This window comes from Salvelinus fontinalis, chromosome 33, assembly GCF_029448725.1.
Source record: "Salvelinus fontinalis isolate EN_2023a chromosome 33, ASM2944872v1, whole genome shotgun sequence".
NCBI lineage: Eukaryota > Metazoa > Chordata > Actinopteri > Salmoniformes > Salmonidae > Salvelinus > Salvelinus fontinalis.
Window position 1 is genome coordinate 4,325,919 of NC_074697.1, and position 24,153 is coordinate 4,350,071.

General features: G+C 44.2%; 1 pseudogene; it reads left to right on the forward strand.

The window, feature by feature from the left end:
• The first annotated feature begins 667 nt into the window (after window positions 1–667).
• Window positions 668–22,259, forward strand: LOC129831670 (extracellular calcium-sensing receptor-like; annotated as a pseudogene).
• Window positions 22,260–24,153: the final 1,894 nt, after the last annotated feature.

The window sequence follows — 24,153 nt, forward strand, 5'->3', positions numbered from 1 at the left end:
ACCTACGTTGACTGTAATGGTTTAGATAGACATAAACATACATTAGACACACAATCACCATCTGGCCCTCTTATATTTCCTCTACAGTCTTATCCTCTTGGCACGCTGGCTCTAAAGGAAGCTTGTTCTCAAGTGTCTGTCCAATATCTGAGAAAGGTCACAATGTATTATTATATATTTTTTATTTTAACATGTGTTTATATTTTAAACAGTTCCTATACTATAAAGTCGTGGCCAAAGGTTTTGAAAATGACACAAATATTAATTTTCACAAAGTCTTCTGCCTCAGTTTGTATGATGGCAATTTGCATATTCTCCAGAATGTTATGAAGAGTGATCAGATGAATTGCAATTAATTGCAAAGTCCCGCTTTGCCATGCAAATTAACTGAATCCCCAAAAACATTTCCACTGCATTTCAAGCCTGCCACAATATGACCAGCTGACATCATGTCAGTGATTTTCTCTTTAACACAGGTGTGAGTGTTGACGAGGGCAAGCCTGGAGATCACTCTGTCATGCTGATTGAGTTCGAATAACAGACTGGAAGCTTCAATAGAAGGGTGGTGCTTGGAATCTTTGTTCTTCCTCTGTCAACCATGGTTACCTGCAGGGAAACACGTGCCGTCATCATTGCTTTGCACAAAAAGGGCTTCACAGGCAAGGGTATTGCTGCCAGTATGATTGCACCTAAATCAACCATTTATCGGATCATCAAGAACTTCAAGGAGAGTGGTTCAATTGTTGTGAAGAAGGCTTCAGGGTGCCCAACAAAGAAAGACCAGCAAGCGCCAGGACCATCTCCTAAAGTTGATTCAGCTGCGGGATTGGGGCACCACCAGTACAGAGCTTGCTCAGGAATGGCAGCAGGCAGGTGTGAGTGCATCTGCATGCACAGTGAGGTGAGGACTATTGGAGGTTGGCCTGGTGTCAAGAAGGGAAGCAAAGAAGCCACTTCTCTCCAGGAAAAACATCAGGGACAGACTGATATTCTGCAAAAGGTAGAGGGATTGGACTGCTGAGGACTGTGGTAAAGTATTTCTCTCTGATGAATCCCCTTTCCGATTGTTTGGGGCATCTGGAAAAAAGCTTGTCCTGAGAAGACAAGGTGAGTGCTACAATCAGCCCTGTGTCATGCCAACAGTAAAGCATCCTGAGACCATTCATGTGTGGGGTTGCTTCTCAGCCAAGGGAGTGGGCTCACTCACAATTTTGCCTAAGAACACAGCCATGAATAAAGAAGGTACCAACACATCAAATGCAAGTTCTCCAAACCATCCAGGAACAGTTTGTTGATGAACAATGCCTTTTCCAGCATGATAGAGCACCTTGTCATTATGCTAAAGTGATAACTAAGTGGCTCGGGGAACAAAAAAATATTGAGTCCATGGCCAGGAAACTCCCCAGACCTTAATCCCATTGAAAACTTGTGGTCAATCCTCAAGAGGCGGGTAGACAAACAAAAACCCACAAATTCTGACAAACTCCAAGCATTAATTATGCAACAATGGGCTGCCAACAGTCAGGATGTGGCCCAAAAGTTAATTGACAGCATGCCAGGGCAGATTGCAGAGGTCTTGAAAAAGAAGGGTCACCACTACAAATTTTGACTCTTTGCATCAACTTCATGCAATTGTCAATAAAAGCCTTTGACACTTATGAAATGCTTGTAATTATTTTTCAGTATTCCATAGTAACATCTGACAAAAATATCTAAAGACACTGAATCAGCAAACTTTGTGGAAATTAACCTGTTTGGGGTGCAAGCCCGAAATCGGAACGAAAATGACAACAGCTGCAGGGCGCGAAATTCAAAATCTATTTTTTTAAAATATTTAACTTTTACACATTAACAAGTCCAATACAGCATTTGAAAGATAAACATCTTGTCAATCCAGCCAACATGTCCGATTTTTTAAATGTTTTACAGAGAAAACACCACATATATTTATGTTAGCTCACCACCAAATACAAAAGTGGACAGACACGTATGGATATGATTATGATGTATGAATTATGATTCAAGTAGCATGCACAAGCCAACCGAAATAAACTAAAACCAACCTAAAGAGCCCAGAAAAAACTACCTCAGATGACAGTCATATAACATGTTACACAATAAATCTATGTTTTGTTCATAAAAAGTGCATATTTTAGCTATAAATCAGTTTTACATTGATGCTACCATAAATGCTAACACATAGCTAGAGTCTGAATCCAGACGGGAGTAGCCAGAGAAAATACATACACCAACGTCGGCTACTAATTACACCTCATAAAACATTTCAGAAAAACATATGGTGGATAGCTAATGAAAGACAGATATCGTGTGAATAAAGCCAACATTTCCGATTTTTGAAGTGTTTTACAGCGAAAACACAATATATCGTTATATTAGCTAACAACATAAGCTAGCATAAGTCAGCACTAGCATTGGTCAAGCGCTAGCCTAGCACAGTTAGCCCAGTTAGCACAGCACAGCTCAACAGATATATGAAAAAGCATCCCAAATTGGGTCTTATCTTTGTTGATATTCCATCAGAATGTTGTAACGGGGTCCAATGTCCAGTAGAGTCTTTAGTTGGGTTCCAGAACGAATTATTTCCCTCTTTGGTTAGCAAGCACAATAGCATTGCGGCGCTACTCAGCGTTTCTTCAAAAAATTCTTCCGTCGTATCACATCTAAAGTCCAGAATAAATTACAATAATATAATTAAAGTATATTGAAAAAACATACTTTAGGATGATTTTGTGACATGTATCAAATAATATCGTAGTCAGAGATCATATTCACCGTTATCTACCTTCTTCCAGAAGCCGAGACCAAATTCTGCTTCGCGCCCGGAATTTTTTTTTAACTGCGCAGGTCTCACAAGAAGGTGTGTTATTCAGTCCATGGGCGAGATATTCGACTCCTTTCAATTCTCACTTCCGCATTACAGCCTGACGAAGGCGTGTGACGTGTTTCTATGGTCCCAAGTCAAATGGCCTTTTATAGAGAAGGTCTTAAAGAGACACATCGCATTTTGGAAATCTCAATTCGGCTGGGAAAATGGCTGTAAAAATATTTCTGTTCGACTTAGAGAAACAATTCAAACCTTTTTAGAAACTATAGACTGTTATCTATCCAACAGTAGTAAATATATGCATATTGGAAAATAAAAAGTTTCTTAGGAGGCCGTTTGAAAATGTGCACACATTTTCCAGTTTTTTCAATATTCAGCTTGCAGCCCAAACAGGATTTATTAATAGTTGTGTCATTCTCATAACTTTTGGCCACGAATGTACATACTTCCATCATTTTTATAACTGGTACCGGGGACATTCAGACGAGTATTGTGATGCCTGTGGGTTTCCTCGAGCGAAACAACCAACTAGTCTCACATTTATTAGTGTGTTGCCCGGTTTGGACGCTACAAAACAGAAGTTGGCAGATCGGCAGTACTGAATTCAGACGAGTCCCAAGAGCGTGTGTAGGTCAAATAGAAAAACGGAGAATACCATCGTGTTCGTGAGAGACTCATCTTTCAATAGAGTTCGTAAGCGAACCATTTGGATGCTACAGACGATTTTATGAGAAGACCAATTTTCGAGATGTCTCATGGTCTGACAAACATCGCTCTATCTCTGTCACCTATCACCACAGATGCGGAAGTGTGACATCCGCGAAAGTGTGACATCCGCAGATTTGGTGGATGGAGACTCATCCAGCGCAAAAAAATATCGCTAATCTTAAACTGAGATTTTTATGGGGATTTTTTTACTATGCTGTTTGAATTTCTGTGGGTCTGCGGAAATCGACTCTAGGGGATTTTAATGTTAATGCTCAGTGGTGCTCAAATTAAGCAGTTTGTTACCATAAATAGTCAGTCAACATGATTTCTGTGGAATTGCAATAGATTTTTCTGGGTGATTATGTGAGTTTCATTTGTTCATGATTTTTCTGTGCTCTAATTTGGATATTTATATTGAGGTTTTCATATTTTTGTCTCCCATGTTTACCAATTATAGTAATTAGATTCGCAACAATAACTCCAGATTAATAAATATACATTTTATTTTTTCATCTTCCATGCGGGAAGATTCTACTCAACAGTTGTTGAGGTGGAAGATACAATTGTTAAACAAAGTTTCACACATAAAACAATAGGAACACCTTCGAAATATTGAATTGCGCCACCCCCCTTTTTGCCCTCAGAAAAGCCTCAACTCGTTGGGGGATGGACTCTACAAGTGGTCAAAAGTGTTCCAGAGGGTTTCTGACCCATGATGACTCCAATTCTTTTAAGTTGGCTGGATGTCCTTTGGGTGGAGGACCATTCTTGATACACACAGGAAACTGTTGAGTGTGAAAAACACAGCAGTGTTGCAGTTCTTGACACAAACCGGTGCACCTGGCACCTACTACCATAACCCATTCAAATGCACTGAAATATCATTCACCCTCTGAATGGCCTAAACCTAAACCCACTCCAATTTGCTTTCCGCCCCAATAGGTTCACTGATGATGCAATCGCCATCACACTGCACACTGCCCCATATATATATATATATATATATATATATATATATATATAATACTTATGTCATGCAATAAAATGCAAATAATTACTTAAAATCATACAATGTGATTTTCTGGATTTTTGTTTTAGATTCCGTCTCTCACAGTTGAAGTGTACCTATGATAAAAATGACAGACCTCTACATGCTTTGTAAGTAGGAAAACCTGCAAAATCGGCAGTGTTTGAAATACTTGTTCTCCCCACTGTAAATGATGGACATTATCGAACAAAACTAACATTTATTGTCGAACTGGGATTCCTCGGAGTGCATTCTGATGAAGATCATCAAAGGTAAGTGAATATTTATATTGCTATTTCTGACTTCTGTTAACTCCAACATGGCGGATATGTCCTTGGGTTGATTTTGTCGTCTGAGCGTCGTACTCAGATTATTGTATGGTTTGCTTTTTACGTAAAGTTTTTTTGAAATCTGACATAGTGGTTGCATTAAGGAGAAGTGGATCTAAAATTCCATGTATAACACTTGTATTTTCATCAACATTTATGATGACTATTTCTGTAAATTGATGTGGCTCTCTGCAAAATCACCGGATGTTTTGGAACTACTGAACATAACGCTCCAATGTAAACTCAGATTTTTGGATATAAATATGAACTTTACCGAACAAAACATACATCTATTGTGTAACATGAAGTCCTATGAGTGTCATCTGATGAAGATTATCAAAGGTTAGTGATTAATTTTATCTAGATTTCTGCTTTTTGTGACTCATCTCTTTGGCTGAAAAAATGGCTGTGTTTTTCTGTGACACTGTGGCTGAATTTACAACAAGTGTATCTTTAAAATGGTGTAAAATACATGTATGTTTGAGGAATTTTCATTATGGCATTTCTGTTGTTTTGAATTTGGCGCCCTGCAGTTTCACTGGCTGTTGACGAGGTGAGACCCTACCGTCCCACATACCCTAGAGAGTTTAATAATGTTTATATATCCTACATTACTCATCTCATATGTATATACTGTATTCTATACCATCTACTGCATCTTGCTTATGCCACAGGGCCATCGCTCATCCATACATTTATATGTACATATTCTTATTCATCCCTTTACATTTGTGTGTTTACGGTAGTTGTTGTGAATTTGTTAGATTACATTGCATTTCGCTACACTTGCATTATTAAGATCTGCTAACCATGTGCATGTGACCAATAAAATTTGATTTGATGTGATTTGATTTGACATACACAATCCAATTGTCTCAAGGCTTAAAACTCCTCCCCTTCATCTACACTGATTGAAGTGGATTTAACAAGTCACATCAATAACGGATTGTATCTTTCACCCTGAGTCAACTGGTCAGTCTGTCATGGAAAAAACATCTGTTCTTAATGTGTTTTATACTCAGTGTATATTTTAAAATATATGGGATATACTAAACATGTTATGTAACACAAAAGCATACAGTGCCTTCAGAAAGTATTCATACTACTTGACTTATTCCACATTGAGTTTGTTGTTACAACCTGAATTAAAACATGTTTTTCTCACCCATCTACACACAAATCCATACAATGAAAAAGTAAAAACATGTTTTTAGACATTTTAGCAAATTTATTGAAATTGAAAAACTGAAATCACCCCTGAGATAATACTTTCTGAAGGTACTTTATATGCTTTTGTGTTACATAAAACGTATAGTACGTCTCAAATAATGTACAATATACACTGTGTATACAAAAAATTAAGAATCACGTTTGGCAGCGATTACAGCTGTGAGTCTTTCTGGGTAGGTCTCTAAAAGCTTTGCACAACTGGATTGTATTGTATTTTCCCCAAAAACATTTTAAAAAATCTTCAAGCTCTGTCAAGTCGGTTGTTGATTATTGTTAGACAGCCATTTTCAAGTCTTTGCAAAGACTTGGCAAAGGATGGATTTTTTAAGCTATGGCAAAGGATGGAGAAAAAGTGTGACACCAAATAAGCCCAGCCCTTCTGTAGGGGAAATACTATGTAGTGCCAGGGTGCCAATAGGAATAGACTGTAGGGGAAATACTATGTAGTGCCAGAGTGCCAAGAGGACTAGACTATAGGGGAAATACTATGTAGTGCCAGGGTGCCAAGAGGACTAGACTGTAGGGGAAATACTATGTAGTGCCAGAGTGCCAAGAGGACTAGACTATAGGGGAAATACTATGTAGTGCCAGGGTGCCAAGAGGACTAGACTGTAGGGGAAATGCTGTGTAGAGCCAGAGTGCCAAGAGGACTAGACTGTAGGGGAAATGCTGTGTAGTGCCAGAGTGCCAAGAGGACTAGACTGTAGGGGAAATGCTATGTAGTGCCAAAGTGCCAAGAGGACTAGACTGTAGGGGAAATACTATGTAGTGCCAGAGTGCCAAGAGGACTAGACTGTAGGGGAAATACTATGTAGTGCCAGAGTGCCAAGAGGACTAGACTGTAGGGGAAATACTATGTAGTGCCAGAGTGCCAAGAGGACTAGACTGTAGGGGAAATGCTGTGTAGTGCCAGAGTGCCAAGCGGACTAGACTATAGGGGAAATACTATGTAGTGCCAGAGTGCCAAAAGGACTAGACTATAGGGGAAATGCTGTGTAGAGCCAGAGTGCCAAGAGGACTAGACTGTAGGGGAAATACTATGTAGTGCCAGAGTGCCAAGAGGACTAGACTATAGGGGAAATGCTGTGTAGAGCCCGCGTGCCAAGAGGCCTAGACTGTAGATTAAATTCTATGTAGAGCCAGCGTGCCAAGAGGACTAGACTTTAGGGGAATTGCTGTGTTGAGCCAGCGTGCCAAGAGGACTAGATTGTAGGAGAAATAGTCATGAAATCTATGCAGCCTGCTAAGCTCAGCAAAAAAGAAATGTCCCTTTTTCAGGACCATGTACTTCAAAGATAATTTGTAAAATTCCAAATAACTTCACAGATCTTCACAGTAAAGGGTTTAAATACTGTTTCCCATGCTTGTTAAATGAACCATAAACAAGTAATGAACATGCACCTGTGGAACGGTGGTTAAGACACTAACAGCTTGGTAGGCAATTAATGTCACAGTTATGAAAACTTAGGACACTAAAGAGGCCTTTCTACTGACTCTGAAAAACAACAAAAGAAATATGCCCAGGGTCCCTGCTCATCTGTGGAAACATGCCTTGGGAATGCTGCAAGGAGGCATGAGGACTACAGATGTGGCCAGGGCAATAAATTGCAATGTCCGTACTGTGAGACGCCTAAGTCAGCGCTACAGGGAGACAGGACGGACAGCTGATTGTCCTCACAGTGGCAGACCACGTGTAACAACACCTGCACAGGATCGGTACATCCGAACATCACACCTGCGGGACAGGTACAGGATGGCAACAACAACTGCCCGAGTTACACCAGGAACGCACAATACCTCCATCAGGGCTCAGACTGTCCGCAATAGGCTGAGAGAGGCTGGACTGAGGGCTTGTAGGCCTGTTGTAAGGCAGGTCCTCACCAGACATTACTGACAACAACGTCGCCTATGGGCACAACCCACCGTCGCTGGACCAGACAGGACTGGCAAAAAGTGCTCTTCACTGACAAGTCGCGGTTTTGTCTCACAAGGGGTGATGGTTGCACAGAGACCTGTACTCTGGAGCGGGATCGATTAGGAGATGGAGGGTCTGTCATGGTCTGGGGCGGTGTGTCACAGCATCATCGGACTGAGCTTGTTGTCATTGCAGGCAATCTCAACGCTGTGCGTGGCCAGTGAACAGCCCAGATCTCAATCCCATTGACCACGTCTGGGACCTGTTGGATCGGAGGGTGTGCGCTAGGGCCAATCCCCCAAGAAATGTCCGGGAACTTGCAGGTGCCTTGGTGGAAGAGTGGGGTAACATCTCAAAACAAGGACTGGCAAATCTGGTGCAGTCCATGAGGACTGCTGTACTTAATTTAGCTGGTGGCCACAACAGATACTGACTGTTACTTTTGATTTTGTCCTCCCCCCTTTGTTCAGGGACACATTAATCAATTTCTGTTAGTCACATGTCTGTGGTACTTGTTCAGTTTATGTCTCAGTTGTTGAATCTTGTTATGTTCATACAAATATTTACACATGTTAAGTTTGTTGAAAATAAACGCAGTTGACAGTGAGAGGATGTTTCTTTTCTTGTTGAGTTTAATTCACTTTTTATAGCCACTGTTTGCTTGCCTCTTGAGCCGTATACAGCATTCCTCACTGAGTTCCTTGAATTCCTACCAGACCTTGTAGTCATGGCAGATGACATTCTTATTTTTTGTGACTTTAATATTCACATGGAAAAGTCCACAGACACACTCCAAAAGGCTTTCAGAGCCATCATCGCCTCAGTGGGTTTTGTCCAACATGTCTCCGGACCTACTCACTGCCAGAGTCATACTCTGGACCTAATTTTGTCTCGTGGAATAAATGTTGTGGATCTTAATGTATTTCCTCATAATCCTGGACTATTGGACCACCATTTTATTACGTTTGCAATCGCAACAAATAATCTGCTCAGACCCCAATCAAGGATCATCAAAAGCAGTGCTACAAATACTCGGACAACCCAAAGATTCCTAGATGCCTTTCCAGACTCCCTCCACCTACCCACGGACGTTAGAGTAAAACAATCTGTTAACCACCTGAGGAACTTATTTTAACATTACGTAATACCCTAGATTCAGTCGCACTCCTAAAAACAAAAAACATTTGTCATAAGAAACTAGCTCCCTGGTATACAAGCTTCCAGAAAATTGGAACGGAACTGGCACTACACCAAACTGGAAGTCTTCCGATTAGCTTGGAAGGACAGTACCATGCAGTATCGAAGAGCCCTCACTGCTGCTCGATCATCCTATTTTTCCAACTTAATTTAGGAGAATAAGAACAATCCTAAATTCATTTTTGATACCGTCGCAAAGCTAACTAAAAAGCAGCATTCCCCAAGAGAGGATGGCTTTCACATCAGCAGTGATAAATTCATGAACTTCTTTGACGAAAAGATCATGATCATTAGAAAGCTAATTACGGACTCCTCTTTAAATATGCGTATTTCTCCAAAGCTCAGTTGTCCTGAGTCTGCGCAACACTGACCTAGGATCAAGGGAGACACTCAAGTGTTTTAATATCTCTTGACACTTTGATGAAAATAGTAATGGCCTCTAAACCTTCAAGCTGCATACTGGAACCAATTCCAACTAAACTACTGAAAGAGCTGCTTCCTGTGCTTGGCCCTCCTATGTTGAACATAATAAACGGCTCTCTATCCACCGGATGTGTACCACACTCACTAAAAGTGGCAGTAATAAAAGCCTCTCTTGAAAAAGTCTTCCGATTAGCTTGGAAGGACAGTACCATGCAGTATCGAAGAGCCCTCACTGCTGCTCGATCATCCTATTTTCCAACTTAATTTAGGAGAATAAGAACAATCCTAAATTCATTTTTGATACTGTCGCAAAGCTAACTAAAAAGCAGCATTCCCCAAGAGAGGATGGCTTTCACATCAGCAGTGATAAATTCATGAACTTCTTTGACGAAAAGATCATGATCATTAGAAAGCTAATTACGGACTCCTCTTTAAATATGCGTATTTCTCCAAAGCTCAGTTGTCCTGAGTCTGCGCAACACTGACCTAGGATCAAGGGAGACACTCAAGTGTTTTAATATCTCTTGACACTTTGATGAAAATAGTAATGGCCTCTAAACCTTCAAGCTGCATACTGGAACCAATTCCAACTAACTACTGAAAGAGCTGCTTCCTGTGCTTGGCCCTCCTATGTTGAACATAATAAACGGCTCTCTATCCACCGGATGTGTACCAAACTCACTAAAAGTGGTAGTAATAAAAGCCTCTCTTGAAAAAGCCAAACCTTGACACAGAAAATATAAAAACTAACGGCCTATCAAAACTCCGATTCCTCTCAAAAATGTTAGAAAAAGCTGATGCACAGCAACTCACTGCCTTCCTGAAGACAAACAACATATACAAAACACTTCAATCTGATTTTAGATCCCATCATAGCACTGAGACTGCACTCATGAAGGTGGTAAATTCGTTTTTAATGGCGTCAGACCAAGACTCTGCATCTGTCCTCGTGCTCCTAGACCTTAGTGCTGCTTTTGATACCATCAATAGCCACATTCTTTTGGAGAGATTTGAAACCCAAATTGGTCTACACAGACAAGTTCAGGCCTGGTTTAGATCTTATCTTTCAGAAAGATATCAGTTTGTCTCTGTGGGTGGTTTGTCCTCTGGCAAATCAACTCAATGGTTTTCACTATATATTTTACATCTTGGTTAATTTTCACTGCTATGTGGACGATACACAGCTGTACATTCCGATGTAACATGGTGAAGCCCCAAATTTGCCCCCCCTCGAAGCCTGTGTTTCAGAAATAAGGAAGTGGATGGCGGCAAATGTTTTACTTTTTAACTCAGACAAAACAGAAATGCTAGTTCTAGGTCCCAAGAAACAAAGAGATATTCTATTGAATCTGACAACTAATCTTGATGGTTGTACAGTTGTGTCAAATAAAACTGTGAAGCGCCTCGGCGTAAATCTGGTAAATCTGGAACATAACATTGCAAAAATCTGAAACTTTCTGTCCAAAGATTATGCAGAAAAATGTATCCATGCTTTTGTTACTTCTAGATTAGACTACTGCAATGCTCTACTGTCCGGCTACCCTGATGAATCACTAAATAAACTTCAGTTTGTGCTAAACACGGCTGCTAGAATCTTGACTAGAACCAAACAATTTGATCATATTACACCAGTGCTAGCCTCTCTACACTGGCTTCCTGTTAAGACTAGTGCTGATTTCAAGGTTTTACTGCTAACCTACAAAGCATTACATGGACTTGCTCCTATCTATCTTTCTGATTTGGTCCTGCCATACATACCTACACGTATGTTACGGTCAAAAGACGCAGGCCTCCTTATTGTCCCTAGAATTTCTAAGCAAACAGCTGGAGGCAGGGCTTTCGCCTATAGAGCTCAATTTTTATGGAATGGTCTGCCTACCCATTTTGAGAGACGCAGACTCGGTCTCGACCTTTAAGTCTTTATTGAAGACTCATCTCTTCAGTAGGTACTATGATTGAGTGTAGTCTGGCCCAGTGGTGTGAAGGTGAATGGAAAGATACTGGAGCGACGAACCGTCCATGCTGTCTCTGACTGACCGGTTCCCCTCTCTCCACAGCGATTCTCTGCCTCCAAACCTATTACGGGGGGTAAGTCATTGGCTTACTGGTGCTCTTCCATGCCATCCCTAGGAGGGGTGTGTCTCTTGAGTGGGTTGAGTCTCTGACGTGATCTTCCTGTCCGGGTTGGCGCCTCCCCGGGTTTGTGCCGTGGGGGAGATCTTCGTGGGCTGTACTCAGTCTTGTCTCAGGGTAGTAAGTTGGTGCTTAACGATATCTAGTGGTGTGGGGGCTGTGCTTTGGCACATTGGGTGGGTTTATATCTGCCTGATTAGCGCTGTCCGGGGGTATAGTCAGACGGGGCCACAGTGTCTCCTGACCCCTCCTGTCTCAGCCTCCAGTAATTATGCTGCAATAGTTTATGTGACGGGGGGCTAGGGTCAGTCTGTTATATGTGTAGTATTTTTCCTGTCTTATCTGGTGTCCTGTGTGAATTTAAGTATGCTCCCTCTAAATCTCTCTCTTTGTCTTTCTCTTCTCCCGGAGGACCTGAGCCCTGGGAGCATGCCACAGGACTACCTGGCCTGATGACTCCTTGCTGTCCTCAGTCCACCTGGTCGTGCTGCTGTTCCAGTTTTAACTGAACCCTGACCTGTTCACCGGACGTGCTACCTTGTCCCGGACCTGCTGTTTTCGACTCTCTCACTCCCCACACCTGCTGTCTCTAACGTTTGAACATCTTGGCCATGTACTGTTATAATCTCCACCTGGCACAGCCAGAAGAGGACTAGCCTCCCCTCTGAGCCTGGTTCCTCTCCAGGTTTCGTTGTAGGTTCCAGTGTAGAGCCAGCATGCCTAGAGAGCAATGGAAATGTAAGAGAAGCAGCGTGCCAAGAGGACTAGACTGTTGTCACGGCCATCAAAGGAAGTGGACCAAAGAGCAGCGTGGTGAGTGTACATATTCCTTTATTTAGGTGATCCCAACAAAAACAATAAACAATACAAAACAACCTTGAAGCTTAAGGGCTATGTGCCAAAAACAAACTTAACTTCCCACACAGAAAGGAGGGAAAAGGGCTACCTAAGTATGGTTCCCAATCAGAGACAACGATAGACAGCTGTCCCTGATTGAGAACCATACCCGGCCAAAACAAAGACATACAAAAACATAGAAAATAGAACATAGAATGCCCACCCAAATCACACCCTGACCAAACCCAAAATAGGTCAGGGCGTGACAACTGTAGTGGAAATATAAGAGAGGAAACATACCAAGGGGACTAGACTGTAGTATAAAAATAAGAGAGGCAGTGTGCCAAGAAGACTAGATTTTAGGGGAAATACTGTGTACAGCCAGCGTGCCAAGAAGACTAGATTGTAGGGGAAATACTGTGTAGAGCCAGGGTGCCTAGAAGACTTGCAATTTCCGGGTTGGAGCGAGTAGTCGCACTTCACTTCGCTCCACAGGTAATATTACATTTCATTACAGTACAACGGTTTGATTTGTTTGATCTGAGCAATTTTTCTTAGGTAGCTACATAGCAGTCTTTGTATCAAAGATAATTGGGTAGTTTAGAGTAATTATCGAGGTTAGCTAGCCAGCTATTTTCGTCCTTCTAACGTAGTCAACACTGCTAGCTAGCCAGCTAGCCAACTTCTACCGACTGGCAGCACTGTAGAAACTAATAACACATTACAACGGAATGACTTGATAAGTGTATTGTTAGCTAGCTACATAGTTGTCTTTGCTGTCTTTGTATCTAAGATAATTGTGTAGTTTAGAGTAATTATCGAGGTTAGCTAGCCAGCTATTTTCGTCGCCGCGCCACCGTTCTCCTACCTAGTCAACAACTGCTAGCTAGCTAGTCAACTTCTACCGACTAGCAGCACTGTAGAAACTAATAATACATTACAACGGAACGATTTGATTAGTGTAGTGTTAGCTAGATACATAGTTGTCTTTGCTGTCTTTGTATCTAAGATAATTGTGTAGTTTAGAGTAATTATCGAGGTTATCGAGGTTACCTAGCCAGTTATCGAGGTTACCTAGCCAGCTACACTTTCAAACAAAGTCAACAACGCAGCCACTGCTAGCTAGCCTACTTCACCAGCCACCAGTACTGTATCATTTTAATCATTTTAGTCAATAAGATCTTTGCAACGTAAGCTTAACTTTCTTAACATTCGAGACGTGTAGTCCACTTGTCATTCCAACATCCTTTGCATTAGCGTAGCCTCTTCTGTAGCCTGTCAACTATGTGTCTGTCTATCCCTGTTCTCTCCTCTCTGCACAGACCATACAAACGCTTCACACCGCGTGGCCGCTGCCACTCTAACCTGGTGGTCCCAGCGCGCACGACCCACGTGGAGTTCCAGGTCTCCGGCAGCCTCTGGAACTGCCGATCTGCGGCCAACAAGACAGAGTTCATCTCAGCCTATGCTTCCCTCCAGTCCCTTGACTTCTTGGCACTGACGGAAACATGGATTACCACAGATAACACTGCTACTCCTACTACTCTCTCCTCGTCTGCCCACGTGTTCTCGCACACCCCGAGAGCTTCTGGTCAGCGGGGTGGTGGCACCGGGATCCTCATCTCTCCCAAGTGGACATTCTCTCTTTCTCCCCTGACCCATCTGTCTATCGCCTCCTTTGAATTCCAATGCTTTCACAGTTACCAGCCCTTTCAAGCTTAACATCCTTATCATTTATCGCCCTCCAGGTTCCCTTGGAGAGTTCATCAATGAGCTTGACGCCTTGATAAGTTCCTTTCCTGAGGATGGCTCACCTCTCACAGTTCTGGGTGACTTTAACCTCCCCATGTCTACCTTTGACTCATTCCTCTCTGACTCCTTCTTTCCACTCCTCTCCTCTTTTGACCTCACCCTCTCACCTTCCCCCCCTACTCACAAGGCAATACGCTTGACCTCATCTTTACTAGATGCTGTTCTTCCACTAATCTCATTGCAACTCCATTCCAAGTCTCCGACCACTACCTTGTGTCCTTTTCCCTCTCGCTCTCATCCAACACTTCCCACTCTGCCCCTACTCGGATGGTATCGCGCCGTCCCAACCTTCGCTCTCTCTCCCCCGCTACTCTCTCCTCTTCCATCCTATCATCTCTTCCCTCTTCTCAAACCTTCTCCAACCTATCTCCTGATTCTGCCTCCTCAACCCTCCTCTCCTCCCTTTCTGCATCCTTTGACTCTCTATGTCCCCTATCCTCCAGGCCGGCTCGGTCCTCCCCTCCTGCTCCGTGGCTCGACGACTCATTGCGAGCTCACAGAACAGGGCTCTGGGCAGCCGAGCGGAAATGGAGGAAAACTCGCCTCCCTGCGGACCTGGCATCCTTTCACTCCCTCCTCTCTACATTTTCCTCTTCTGTCTCTGCTGCTAAAGCCACTTTCTACCACTCTAAATTCCAAGCATCTGCCTCTAACCCTAGGAAGCTCTTTGCCACCTTCTCCTCCCTCCTGAATCCTCCTCCCCCCCACCCCCTCATCCCTCTCTGCGGATGACTTCGTCAACCATTTTGAAAAGAAGGTCGACGACATCCGATCCTCGTTTGCTAAGTCAAACGATACCGCTGGTTCTGCTCACACTGCCCTACCCTGTGCTTTGACCTCTTTCTCCCCTCTCTCTCCAGATGAAATCTCGCGTCTTGTGACGGACAGCCGCCCAACAACCTGCCCGCTTGACCCTATCCCCTCCTCTCTTCTCCAGACCATTTCCGGAGACCTTCTCCCTTACCTCACCTCGCTCATCAACTCATCCTTGACCGCTGGCTACATCCCTTCCGTCTTCAAGAGAGCGAGAGTTGCACCTCTTCTGAAAAAACCTACACTCGATCCCTCCGATGTCAACAACTACAGACCAGTATCCCTTCTTTCTTTTCTCTCCAAAACTCTTGAACGTGCCGTCCTTGGCCAGCACTCCTGCTATCTCTCTCAGAATGACCTTCTTGATCCAAATCAGTCAGGTTTCAAGACTAGTCATTCAACTGAGACTGCTCTTCTCTGTGTCACAGAGTTAGCTTTAGCAGTGCGGAGCGCCTCCATCTCCTCTGCTCTCATCCTTCTAGACCTATCGGCTGCCTTTGATACTGTGAACCATCAGATCCTCCTCTCCACCTTCTCCGAGTTGGGCATCTCCGGCGCAGCCCACGCTTGGATTGCGTCCTACCTGACAGGTCGCTCCTACCAGGTGGCGTGGCGAGAATCTGTCTCCGCACCACGTGCTCTCACCACTGGTGTCCCCCAGGGCTCTGTTCTAGGCCCTCTCCTATTCTCGCTATACACCAAGTCACTTGGCTCTGTCATATCCTCACATGGTCTCTCCTATCATTGCTATGCAGACGACACACAATTAATCTTCTCCTTTCCCCCTTCTGATAACCAGGTGGCGAATCGTATCTCTGCATGTCTGGCAGACATATCAGTGTGGATGACGGATCACCACCTCAAGCTGAACCTCGGCAAGACGGAGCTGCTCTTCCTCCCGGGGAAGGACTGCCCGTTCCATGATCTCGCCATCACGGTTGACAACTCCATTGTGTCCTCCTCCCAGAGTGCTAAGAACCTTGGCGTGATCCTGGACAACACCCTGTCGTTCTCAACTAACATCAAGGCGGTGACCCGTTCCTGTAGGTTCATGCTCTACAACATTCGCAGAGTACGACCCTGCCTCACACAGGAAACGGCGCAGGTCCTAATCCAGGCACTTGTCATCTCCCGTCTGGATTACTGCAACTCGTTGCTGGCTGGGCTCCCTGCCTGTGCCATTAAACCCCTACAACTCATCCAGAACGCCGCAGCCCGTCTGGTGTTCAACCTTCCCAAGTTCTCTCACGTCACCCCGCTCCTCCGCTCTCTCCACTGGCTTCCAGTTGAAGCTCGCATCCGCTACAAGACCATGGTGCTTGCCTACGGAGCTGTGAGGGGAACGGCACCTCCGTACCTTCAGGCTCTGATCAGGCCCTACACCCAAACAAGGGCACTGCGTTCATCCACCTCTGGCCTGCTCGCCTCCCTACCTCTGAGGAAATACAGTTCCCGCTCAGCCCAGTCAAAACTGTTCGCTGCTCTGGCACCCCAATGGTGGAACAAATTCCCTCACGACGCCAGGTCAGCGGAGTCAATCACCACCTTCCGGAGACACCTGAAACCCCACCTCTTTAAGAAATACCTAGGATAGGATAAAGTAATCCTTCTAACCCCCCCCCCCTTAAAAGATTTAGATGCACTATTGTAAAGTGGTTGTTCCACTGGATATCATAAGGTGAATGCACCAATTTGTAAGTTGCTCTGGATAAGAGCGTCTGCTAAATGACTTAAATGTAATGTAAATGTAGATTGTAGGGGAAATACTGTGTAGAGCCAGCGTGCCAAGAGGACTAGACTGTAGGGGAAATACTGTGTAGAGCCAGCATGCCAAGAAGACTAGGCTGTAGAGGAAATACTGTGTTGAGCCAGCGTACCAAGAGGACTAGACTGTAGAGGAAATGTAAGAGAGCCAGATGGTTATTGTGTCTCTAATGTATGTTTATGTCTATCTAAACCATTACAGTCAACGTAGTTCTGATGCTGGTGCATATTGTATAGCTAAAAGAATCCGGACCTGACTGGGTGAGCAGAGCAGCCTCTAGCCCCTCCCTCCTTGGCATGGCCATACCCACAGTGTGGCCCCCAGAGGAATCCCCACAGAGGTACGGTGGGTATTTAAACCAGAGTACAGAGGTATCCTGACCTATGTCGGTCTGTGTGGCACTGTATTACGCCATACCTTCTACACATCAGGGGAATGAGGCTCTCTCCGGCTCCTGCTCTGGATCCAAGTCTGGCTGCTAGTCTGGTTCTACTACATCTAGCTGTGGTGGCTGGTGGGCTTGCCTTGCTCTCATCTGCCTCTGCCTCTGCCTCTGCATCTGCCTCTACTTCTGCCTCTGCCTCTGGGCTGGAGTATGTCAGATGCAGGCTCCAAGGCACCCCTCGTCCTCCGGCGTTCTCCCAGGACGGGGACTTTGTCATCGGGGGTGTTTTCTCCATTCATTACTACATGCACACTGTGGATCACAGCTACACCAGCATGCCTGAGCCCCTGCAGTGCACAGGGAGGTCAGTGAACGCAAGAGCTAACAGGGGACAGGACTGTGGCTTTGTGGGTATACAGATAAATTGTGTTTTACAGATAGATAGACAGTGTGTTTAAAGAAAGAGAGACAGTGTGTTTAATAAAGACAGATACAGAATGTATTTTAAGACAGATTAACAGTGTGTTTAAAGACAGATAAACAGTGTGTTTTAAAGACAAATAAACAGGGTGTTTAAAGACAGATAAACAGTGTTTTTAAAGACAGAATAACATTGTGTTTAAAGACAGATAAAACGTGTGTTTGTGTCTGAGAGAGTAGGTAAAGACTACTGTTACAAAGGATCACATTTTCAATTGCAGGCTATCCTACAATGTCCTCAATTACAGACAACAGAAGTGTAGGCATATAGACTGTATGTAACATAATACTAGATATTAGGCTGTTTGCCAAGGTGACATTCTATAGGCTAGTTTATGATTGTCCGGAGGTGCTCACTGACCCATCTCCTATTTACAGCATGGATTCCCGTGAGTTGCGCTTCTCGCGCGCCATGGTCTTCGCAGTTGAGGAGATAAACAACAATTCGTACCTTCTACCGGGTGTCACGCTTGGTTATCAAGTGCACGACTCCTGCGCCTCGGTCCCTATGGCTGTGAAAGTGGCCTTCCAGCTGGCTAACGGCCTGGATCCCATGTTTGATACCGGAGAACAGTGCTCGGGGACGGCTACAGTGACAGCTATCGTGGGCGAGTCTGCCTCCACGCCTACCATCAGCATGTTGCGCAGCATCGGCCCTTTCGGAATTCCTCAGGTAAACTCCTGTGGAAAGAAATCATTCAGCTTCTTCTAAATTACTATATTCCTAGTGTATTTTCTCCTCTCTTTCAGGAAATCTTTTAATCCATTGTAGTCCAGCTGTATTCTCCTCTCTTCAGGAATATACATTTCTGTGTGAAATTATGTGGAGAAAGGCATTTGAACATAGACTGAGAACTATGAGTCTGGAGAACTTCTATAGGCATTTGAACATGATCTGAGGACTATCTTTCATAGGCTAGGTTGTTATGGGAGACCAGGGATTAGTTTCACACTTTGTGTATCTTTTTCATTCTGGCCTAATGAAAAACAATAAATTGGCTTATTACTATTAATGTCTCCCTAACATCAAACTACATAGCTAAATAAAAAAAGCAGGAAGTAGCCAATACATTAGAGTTGTTAGGCCGACATTATGTTCTTTCTCATGTTTTCGACTGTCTGTTTCTACCTAGGTGAGCCACTCTTCCACCTGTGCGTGTCTGAGTGATAAGAAACAGTATCCAACTTTCTTCAGAACCATCCCCAGTGATCAGTTCCAGGCTGCCGCTCTGGCCCAACTCATCAGGCACTTCGGCTGGACCTGGATTGGGGCGGTCCGTTCCGACTCTGACTACGGTAATAACGGGATGGCGGCTTTCCTACAGGCAGCACAAGAGGAAGGCATCTGTGTGGAATATTCTGAAGCCTTCTCCCGTACCAACGCACCCAGCAGAGTGCAACGGGTGGCCGACGTGATCCGCAGGTGATCCGTGATTACATTTGACCTTTTCATCCATACAAATGCAAGACCATATTTATAAAAAATACTATTGTTATTAATTTCTCTCTTTTCCCAAAGCTGATCTGTGAGACCAACATGATTTGTATATCTTAAACATGTCAAAAGTGTTGATTAATACTAATGTTCATGTTCACTTCACTGAGACATTCCAATGAATGACAAACATGACAAGCATGTGTTATGATATAATCATGTTCCCCAGCTCCACAGCCCGGGTGGTGATTGCATTCGTAGCCTCTGGGGACATGAGAATCTTGCTGGAGGAGATGGAACGCCTGCCCTCTCCTCCCCGCCAGTGGATCGGGAGTGAGACGTGGGTCACTGACCCAGATATGCTGCGCTTCAGCCTGTGTGCCGGGGCCATCGGATTTGGCATCCAACGCTCTGTCATCCCCGGCCTCAGGGACTTCCTCCTGGACCTCTCCCCACAGAAGGTGTCCAACACACCCACGCTCACAGAGTTCTGGGAGGGAGCCTTTGACTGTCGGCTGGGGATAGGTATCTATCTATCTATCTATCCATCCATCCGTCTGTCTGTCTATCTATCTACTTACATGTCTGTCTGTCTGTCTGTCTGTCTGTCTGTCTGTCTGTCTGTCTGTAGGGAACTCTACAGGTGTTGGTGTTGAAGAGAAGGTGTGTGATGGCAGTGAGGATATACAGCAGCTACAGGCCCCCTACACAGATACATCCCAGCTGCGTGTCACTAACATGGTGTATAAAGCTGTTTACGCCATAGCACACGCCATCCACAGCATTGTTTGTGAAGAGAGAGAAAACTCCACTGTGAACTGTGACAAAAACCCCAATGTGAAGCCAACACAGGTGAATGACAAGTCTGTAGTATAATGTCCTGATTGATATGTTTATTTAGACTACATGTATGAAGGCCTAGGAGTTCTCATCATACTTTACAACTTCTTCCGAAGAAACACATCTGATAAATATGAGTTGAATTAATGTTCTATTTCTCTCTCCATCTCTCAATATCTCTCTTTCCATCTTTCTTCCCCTTTCTCCATCTCTCATCTCTCTTCATCTCTCTCTTCCCCACACTCATCTCTCTCTCCCTTATCTCCATCTCTCTTCACCTCTCTCCTTCTCTCTCGTCCCCTCTCTCTCCCTCCCTTGACCTTCCAACCCCAGGTGCTGGAGAGATTGAGGAGGGTGAACTTCTCTCGTAACGGGTACCAGGTGTCTTTCGATGCCAACGGGGACCCAGTGGCCACCTATGAGCTGGTCAACTGGCAGAGACGGGAGAATGGGAAGATGGAGTTTGTGACAGTGGGGCGCTATGATGCGTCAATGCCTCCTGACCAGAGGCTTGACATCAAGAGGGAAATCACCTGGGTAAAGAACAGTACACAAGTACCTGTGTCAGTGTGCAGTGACAGCTGTCCCCCAGGCACTCGTAAGGCTATACAGAAAGGAAAGCCTGTATGCTGTTATGACTGTATCCAATGTGCAGAGGGAGAAATAAGTAATAACACAGGTAGGACTATAGGAACAGTTGTGGTTTATTCATATTACCAGCACTACAAAGGTAGTGTCTGTCAATCATGTTCCTGTTCTTATTATCTCATGTAAGCTGCACATTAATTCAACATTTGTTATTATAAACTGACAAAGTGCAGCATTGTGGGACATGTATTGTAAATAAATAAAACCTGAATCGATTATTACTAACATTTGATGTCTGTTGTTTTGTCCTGGTCAGATTCTTCAGACTGTCTGATCTGTCGCGAGGAGTACTGGCCCAACGCTGAGAGAGACCGCTGTATCCTTAAGCCTGTGGAGTTCCTGTCCTTCCACGAGGTCCTCGGAATCATCCTGACCGCCTGCTCTGTGGGTGGGGCTTGTCTGGCCATCGCCACGGCAGCTGTCTTCTACCGCCACAGAACTTCGGCCATCGTCAGGGCCAACAACTCTGAGCTGAGCTTCCTGCTGCTCTTCTCCTTGGCTATGTGTTTTCTGTGTTCTCTTACTTTCATTGGCCGGCCCTCTGAATGGTCCTGTATGCTGCGTCACACAGCGTTTGGGATCACCTTCGTCCTCTGCATCTCTTGTGTTCTGGGGAAAACAATAGTGGTGTTGATGGCCTTCAGGGCTACAATTCCAGGAAGTAATGTCATGAAATGGTTTGGTCCTCCACAGCAGAGATTGACTGTAGTGTCCTTCACGTTTGTCCAGGCTTTGATATGCACTCTGTGGTTGGTCCTGTCCCCTCCCTTCCCCATTAAAAACCTCACTACCTACAAGGAAAAGATCATTCTAGAGTGTGATGTGGGCTCAGCTATTGGTTTCTGGGCTGTGTTGGGCTATATAGGACTCCTGTCTCTCTTGTGCTTTGTGCTGGCTTTTCTGGCTCGGAAGCTGCCTGATAACTTCAATGAGGCCAAATTCATCACCTTCAGCATGCTCATATTCTGTGCAGTCTGGATCACCTTTATCCCAGCTTATGTCAGCTCTCCTGGGAAGTTGACTGTAGCTGTGGAGATCTTTGCCATCATCACCTCTAGCTTTGGGTTGTTCTTTCTGTTATTTGTTCCTAAATGCTTCATTATTCTGTTCAGGCCGGAGAAGAACACCAAGAAACACCTTATGGAGAAGACATCCAATGATATACGTTATTAAGAAATGATTGAGGGGAAAAAACATTGTAACGTTCATTTATATGGTTTACCATACAGTTAGGTAGGACTACTCTGACAGAGATGACCAACAATTTAGCAGCTAATTATTGGTAACCTTGTAACTACTAATATGTAACAGGTTCACTTTAGATATTCCAATGTTATGAGAGATTGTTCAAATCTAGAGTGTTAAAATCTAATTTGACCTGCTAAATGATGTGATTAGCAGTAGCCTACAGAGTGGAACCACTTCCATGTTGTTGGAGAAAAGCTGTATTCTTATATGAATTGATATAACATTGAAGTGCATGTGTTCAATTGATATTGTAATTCATCATATTATGTATTATAATAATATAATAAACATTTTCATACACAGTTGAAGTCGGAAGTTTACAAACACTTAGGTTGGAGTCATTAAAACTAGTTTTTCAACAACTCCACACATTTCTTGTTAACAAATTATAGCCTGTTAGGACATCTACTTTGTGCATTGCACAAGTCATTTGTCCAACAATTGCTTACAGACAGATTATTTCACTTTTAATTCATTGTTTCACACTTCCATTGGGTGAGATGTTTACATACACTAAGTTGACTGTGCCTTTAAATAGCTTGGAAAATTCCAGAAATATATATCATGGCTTTAGAAGCTTCTGATAGGCTGATTGACATCATTTGAGTCAATTGGAGGTGTACCTGTGGATGTATTTCAAGGCCTACCTTCAAACTCAATGCCTCTTTGCTTGACATCATGGTAAAATCAAATGAAACCAGCCAAGACCTCAGAAAAGAAATTGTAGACCTCCACAGTCTGGTTCATCATTGGGAGCAATTTCCAAACGCCTGAAGGTACCACGTTTATCTGTACAAACAATAGTACGCAAGTATAAACACCATGGGACCACACAGGCATCATACTTCTCAGGAAGAATACACATTCCGTCTCCTAGAGATTAATGTACTTTGGTACGAAAAGTGCAAATCAATCCCAGAACAACAGCAATGGAACTTGTGAAGATGCTGGAGGAAACAGGTACAAATGCATTTATATCCACAGTAAAAGGAGTCCTATATCGACATAACCTGAAAGGCCGATCAGTAAGGAAGAAGCCACTGCTCCAAAACCGCCATAAAAATGCCAGACTACGGTTTGCAACTGCACATGGGGACAATTTACCTTCTGCACAGATACCAGCCCTTTTTTCTTTTTTTTGCCTGGATAATACTCGCCAGCCTACCAGTACCAGACAGTTTCTCCACTACAATGCCAGACTCCTGCTGTAATCCCTGGACCATTACTCCTGATCTTCATAGCTAGCTATCACCCACCGAGTTACCCATTACCGAAGCTATCCCTGAGGCCCACCTCCCGGCCTACTCAGTTGTTCACCCGGACTCCACCCAAACACGGCTAGAACCCACTACTCCACTGGATCCTTGCCGTAAACTCTGGACGTTGGCACCAGATCCCTGCTGCTACCGAGTGGCTATAGTGGCTAACGCCCCTGCCCCGAAGCTAGCACCAGTTACACGTGAGCCAGGCGCATCTCCCGGCTAGCAAACTAAATTAATACAATTACAATATCTCTTTCGCCATCTGGTTTTGATCCTTTGTCGACACGGCGCCCCGCCGTACCACCACGACTGGTCTGCCGACGAAAACTCCATCCGCTGTGCCTTCAACCGGCCTCCGTCGGACGTCAGAGCAGACACTTCTACCTGCCCCGGGTTACTAACTTCAAACGCTGTGTCGCGCGTGTGCTAGCGTAGTAGCGACTACTCCGCGGCTTCCCTGTTCCACCTATTGCTGTCCCCTGGACCCTGTAATCACTTGGCTACATAGCTGATGCCTGCTGGACTGTCCATTAATCACTGGACTCCATTCTGTTTATTTTTTGTTTATCTGTCAGCCCCCGCCGCGAACTCAGGCTCTGTGTGTAGTTAACCGAACCTCTCTGCCCAGTCATCGCCATTTTACCTGTTGTTGTTGTTTTAGCTGATTAGCTGTTGTTAGCTTACCCGTTGTTGTCTTAGCTAGCTCTCCCAATCAACACCTGAGATGACTTTATGCCTCGCTGTATGTCTTTCTCAAATGCCAATATGCCTTGTATACTGTTCTTTAGATTTGTTCTAGTTTACAATGGAGCCCCTAGTTC